Source organism: Trichechus manatus, unplaced genomic scaffold (genome assembly GCF_000243295.1).
Source record: "Trichechus manatus latirostris isolate Lorelei unplaced genomic scaffold, TriManLat1.0 scaffold00087, whole genome shotgun sequence".
In the NCBI taxonomy this organism is placed as follows: Eukaryota; Metazoa; Chordata; class Mammalia; order Sirenia; family Trichechidae; genus Trichechus; species Trichechus manatus.
The window spans coordinates 1,614,463-1,620,545 of record NW_004444023.1 but is presented as its reverse complement, the minus strand read 5'-3'; positions in this window follow the sequence as shown (position 1 = coordinate 1,620,545).

Genomic DNA, 6,083 nt, shown 5'->3' with positions numbered 1-6,083 from the left:
GGGGCTGGCCTTAGGCCCTAGCTGGGCCTCCTGGCATCCTGGAGAGGGGGAAAGAAAGGAGTGGCTGGAGCTGGTTGTCAGACCCTCCCCGCCCCCCGCAAGCCTTGCCTTCTCCCCACCCCTTTTCCCTATCTGATTTCAGCTATGACATTACCTCCTCCAGGAAGCCCTCCGTTGCCTCCCAGGCTGGGTCATGGTCCCTCTCTGGGCTCATTTACTCTCCTGGTTCTTCCTACCCCAGTCCCTCTACTTTGAATAATTACTGTCTAAGGATGGCTCTGTATCCCCCACTGGATCACATGACCCATGGATGCAGACCCTGGGCCTGTCTTAAGTCACTGTTGGCTCCCAGCACCACTCAGCACAGGGCCAGGTACATATTAGGTGCTCAGTAAAAGCCTTTTTCAAATGAATCACCTTCCCTTCGCCCTTGTTCAATTCCACTCTTTCCGTCTTCTTTGTCAACTTTTCATTCAGGTTCAGTTATAAATATCCTCCACCCATCCCCAAGCCCAAATTTCACCTTGTTCTCTACCATTGCCTCCTCCGGGAAGCCACCCCTAATCTCCTCCTCCCTTCCCTTGAACACCCTGGTCACCTCCAGGGCCAAGCTGATGTTGTACCCTTGAGCTTTGGCCACCAAACCCTTCCTCCACTGAAGATACCTAAATCCTGTATCATTAGGTCATCTCCTTCCTGATGGTCAGCCAGATGGCTTTGGTTTTGCAAGCAAAGCCAGAAAAATCATTCTTTACAAATCACATCTCTCCCAATTTTTAGATGTTGGCAGCTACTTAAAAATTAAAAAAATTAAAAAATCACAAACATGGAGTGAGAAACATCAAAAGGGGTGGCCAACCTTAGGGCATTCCCTTCCATTCTTGGCCACACTCCCAAATGACCCCCAGATGGTGCTGTCTTCCTGTTCTCCACCTTGGCTTGAAGATTTGGCTGGTCTCCCAGCAGGGGGGTGTAACTCTCTTGGTTCCCTGTAGATACTCAAAAAAGTTTCCACATGAAGGAGCCAGTGGAGCCCTGGTGGCGCAGTGGTTAAGCGCTCAGCTACTAAACAGAAGGCTGGAGGTTCGAACTCACCAGCCACTGCATGGGAGAAAGATGTGGCAGTCTGCTTTGTATAAAGATTACAGCCTTGGAAACCCTATGGGGCAGTTCTACCCTGTCCTATAGGTTCAGTATGAGTTGGAATCGACTCCATGGCAATGGGTTTGGGTTTGACCCCTCCCAGGGAGAGGGGATATCAGAGATCCAGCCAATCACCAAATCGTTGTACTTTCTAAATACTTTTGACCCCTCCTCCTCATCCCCACAGCTCCCCCTGCCCCTGGGGCCCTCTAGGTCCCCACCCAACCTCCTCCTGGTCTCCTGCCCCAGTCCTGTCCCTGCATAGTCTCCCTCCTCATGGCAGCCAGAGGGGTCTTCCTAAAGCACACATCTGACCTGTCCCTCCCCTGCTCAGAACCTGCCAGAGTTCCCCAGTTCCTTGGGAGGAAAGTTTAAGCATCTTACACCATCCCACAAAGCTTTGTGTGACCTGACCCTTGCCCGCCCACCATTTCTGCCTCACCTCCTGCCATGCCCCCCTCAACTCTGTGCCTCAGCCAGCCTAGACTTTTCTTTTCTTCTGACATGTCTTGTGTCTAAACCTTTGCATATTCTGTTCCCTCTATCTGGAAGAGTCTCCTTTCCTATACCTTCTTCCCACACCTCTTCTCTTGGAGAACGACTTCTGCTTCAGGACTCAGCTCAGATGTCTCCATCTCCAGAAAGGCTTCCCTTACCCCCAGGCTGAGTCAGGCCCCCCCTCTGGGTCTCCTAGCCCCGGGGTTCCCCCATCCCAGCCCTGTCCACTCTTGGTAGTTACTGTCTGGGGACAGGTCTATTTCCACTGATGGACTGTGAGGCCTGGAAAGGTAGGGTCAGTGCTGTCTCAGTCACCTCTGTGTCCCCAGAATACAGCTGGGAACTGAGAATGCACTTGGCAAAAAAACAATGGCCAAGGTCTGTAAAGCCAATGCGGCTGCGTCCCAGGTGCCCAGCTCTGCCCATAATGCCCTATGCCTGGGCCCTGCCCTAGTTTTCCTGCCTCCTCTCGTTCCTCCCACCAGGAGTCACCTCCCACTCCTCTTTACTCATCCCAGTCCTGCTTGCCCTTCCTTGATCCAAATCAGACAGCACTTAAGAATCTGAATTGCACTTTAGGAGCGATTTTCTAATCTTTAAACAAACAAACAAAAACAGTTGCCGTCAAGTTGATTCCAATTCATGGTGACCCCATGTGTGTCACAGTAGAACTGTACTCCATGGGGTTTTCAATGGCTGTGATCTTTTGGAAATAGATCACCAGGCCTTTCTTCTGAGGTGCCTCTGGGTGGATTCAAACTGCCAGCTTTTATGGTCAGCCTCCAAGCACTTAACCTTTTGTACCATCCAGGGACTCTTAAACCAAAAAACTGAACCCATTGCCGTCGAGTCGATTCCAACTCACAGTGACCCTACAGGGCAGAGTAGAACTGCCCCACAGGTTTCCAAGGAGTGTCTGGTGGATTCGAACTGCTGACCTTTTGGTTAGCAGCTGAGCACTTAACCACTCTTATAATCCCATTTGGGAATGGGTTTTTTTTGTTATGTTAATGAGGCAGGATTAGTGAAGGCTATGTCTTGAGTCAATCTCTCCTGAGATATAAAAGGAGATCAGACAAGCAGAGATGGGGGGAAGATAGATGCCACATCCCATAAAGTTTGCCAAGGAGCCAATCTTCTCCTGAAAGATGCTGAAAAGAGACAAGGACCTTCCCCAGAGCTGACAGAGAAAGCCTTCCCCTAGAGCCAGCCCCCTGAATTTGGACTTCTAGCTTCCTAAACTGTGAGAGAATAAATTTGTTTGTTAAAGCCACCCACTTGTGGCATTTCTGTTATAGCAGCACTAAGTTACTAAGACAGGGATATAGCAGTGGACACCACAGGGACAGTAGGCAACACCCCTGCCCTGGAGAGCTGACATCATTGTGAGGGGAAGACCCTTTGGAATCACGGGATCTTCAGAGTCTTATAATCTTACCGTCTAGGTTTTTAGAAGCACAGACTGGCACACCCTTAGATAGTTTGAGAATCTTCAAATCCCTGGAGGTCCGAGCAAGGGACCACCCTCCTGCTCCAACCCTCAGCCCCAACAGTCTGTTCCCAGAGGGGCCCTGTTACAACCGGGGTGAGATCCTCTCCCTCCTCTGCTCGAGCCCTCCGTGACTCCTGCCCGACTCAAGAGGAAAAGCCTCACTGTGGCCCACGAGGCCCTGCGTGACCCATCCCGTTCCCTCCCTCACTTCCTTCACCTCCCACTCTCTCCCCCTCACTCACTAGGCTTCAGCCACAGTACTCTCCATATGCCATTCTTCAAACAGACCTGGGACACACCTGGAATGCTCTTCCCCCAGGTACCCACCTGGCTCCTCCCTCACGGCCTCAGGTCTTTACGCAGATCTCACCTGTCCAGTCAGCCCTTCCTTTGGTTACCCTGTTTAAAAATGCATCTCCCTATCCCCAACATAAGGAGCTCTGGTGGTGCAGTGGTTAAGTGCTGGGCTGTTAACCAAAAAGGTGGGCGGTTCAAACCCACCAGCTGCTCCAAGGGAGAAAGATGTGGCCGTCTGCATCCGTAAAGATGACAGTCTTAGAAACCCTGTGGGGCAGTTTTACTCTGTCCCATAGGGTTGCTGGAGCCCTGGTGGCGCAGTGGTTAAGAGCTACGGCTGCTAAACAAAAGGTCAGCCGTTAAGTTCAAACTTAAGCCTATCAGTGTGGAGATATAAAAAGAGATTAGGTACAGACAGGGAAGGACCAACAGGGAAGATAGATACCACAAGAAAATCACCACGGAACCCAGGACCAGAAGTTCAACAAGACAAAGATCTTCCTCCAAAGCCCACAGAGAGAGCCTCCCGCTAGAGCCAGCATCCTGACTCAGACTTCTAGCCTCCTGAACTGTGAGACTAGGCAGCATTTTGTTCTGCTGTGTATAAGGTCGCTGTGAGTCGGAACTGACTCAACAGCATCTAATGATAATAAACTTTGAGAAAATAAATTTCTGTTTGTTAAAGCCACCCACTTGTGGTATTTCTATTACAGTAGCACTAAGAAACTTAGACTCTGGATCTGTCCTGGCAAGGTAAGAAGAAAAAAAAAATACTCTGGTGTCGAGTCGATTCCCACTCATAGTGAACCCATAGGGTTGCCAAGGCTGTAAATCTCTATAGACGCAGACTGCCACATCTTTCTCCTGAGGAGCTGCTGCTGGTTTCAAACCATCGACCTTTCAGTTAGCAATAGATTGCTTTAACCACCGCACCACAGATAGGGAGGAAAACAGAGGGCCATGATAGAGAACGAGGGGCTTGGTTTAGAAAAGGTGGTCAGGGAAAGAGGACAGTTAAGCAAAGACCTTATTTGTCTCCCCATTTCCCACAAAACATTGTAAGTGGATCCCGATTCACTTCAGGCCTGGGTTCCTGGGTCTGAGCTTTGATCTGGCCTGAGCCTCAGTTGCTGCATCTGTAGGATAGGAATGTGAGGGTAGAGAAAATGAGAGGTGTGTGGGAAAGTCTTTGAAGATGAAGAAAGGGCAGTTTCTATGCAAGTGATGGAAGCATTGAGGGACTTCTTACCTCCTACGTTGCAGGGTAGGGGGATTTCCGGGGGGCTGTTCCAGCCCATCTCAGCTGCAGCGCTGTGGGAAGGCGAACCAGAGAACCCCCAGTCAGCCAATTCTGCAGAATAGGCCACCCGAAAACCAAAAACCAAACCCATTGCTGTAGCATCGATTCCTACTCATATTGACCCTATCACCCTATAGGACAGAGTAGAACTGCCCCATAGGGTTTCCAAGGTGTACATCTTTACAGAAGCAGATTGCCACATCTTTCTTCTGCGAAGCCACTGGTGGGTTCGAACTACCGACCTTTCGGTTAGCAGCCGAGCACTTAACCGCTGTGCCACCAGGGCCCCTTAGTATAGAGCACGGTTTCATGTTATCTACAAAAGTGGTAACAGGAGGATGCGGAAATCATTTCTCTGGATGCTCCATAAGCTCGGGCACCACCTGGAGCATCTCAGGAGGGAGGCAGGGTGGAGTGGGAAGGATGTCAGTTACCATAGCAATCTGTAACCTCCCTCCTCATGAATGTGTCCAGAAAGGTGGGGTTAGAAGTGACAGAAGCTGTTACCATGACAACCCCTTCCCTAGGCATGTTCCACCTCAAGAGACAATCCTAAAATGTCCCATACCTTGGTGGGCCTGGTTCTAGGGTCACTGGAAGGGGGCAGCCCCTGTTACCATAGCAACCAGGGCTTGGCCTTGCCTGTTTCTCACCTCCCTGGGGATGGTCCAGGCCCTGTAACCATAGTAACTGCTCCTCAGCAGAGCATCTCTTCCTCTAAATAAAAACACCTGGTTGGTTTGGCCCAGGGGCCTCCCACAAAGGGAAAGAGGGTGATGGTTACCATGGTAATTCCAACTGGGTGGTGTGGGGGAGGGGTTGAGGAAAAGGTGCTTCTCAACCATCAATCTCCTTGAGGCCTGGGGTCTTTTCTACCTGAGTGCTAGGTGAGGGAGATTGCCATAGTAACCGAGGTTGTTAGGGGCAGAAGGACCATCAGGGACTAAGGTTACCTTAGCAAACTCCTCCAGGGTGGGGATAGGAGAGGTGCGGGGGTCCATAACCACAATGGTGGAGGGGAGGGGAGATGGGGGGGGCTTTAGGCTGGGGAAGGGTTACCATGAGAACCGACCTGGGCCAGGAACCAGAGAGGATGGGGCCAAGGCTGAAACCACCCCTGTGGTTGCTTTTTCTCTCAAAGAGAGAAAGTGATTGTCCAGGGGACTAGGGTTCGGGGCTGGAGAGGGTAAGAAGCTTTCTGTTGGGCGACGCGGAGGAGGGAGCAAAAAGTGGCCCCTCCCAAAGAGTAGCTTCTCCGAGGGGGGAGCCTTGCTTCCCGCCCACCCCCGCGCGCGCGCCTCCGGGGTCGACCAGGGTGGGCGAGGCGCGCGCCCGGCCTCACTCTCGTTAGCT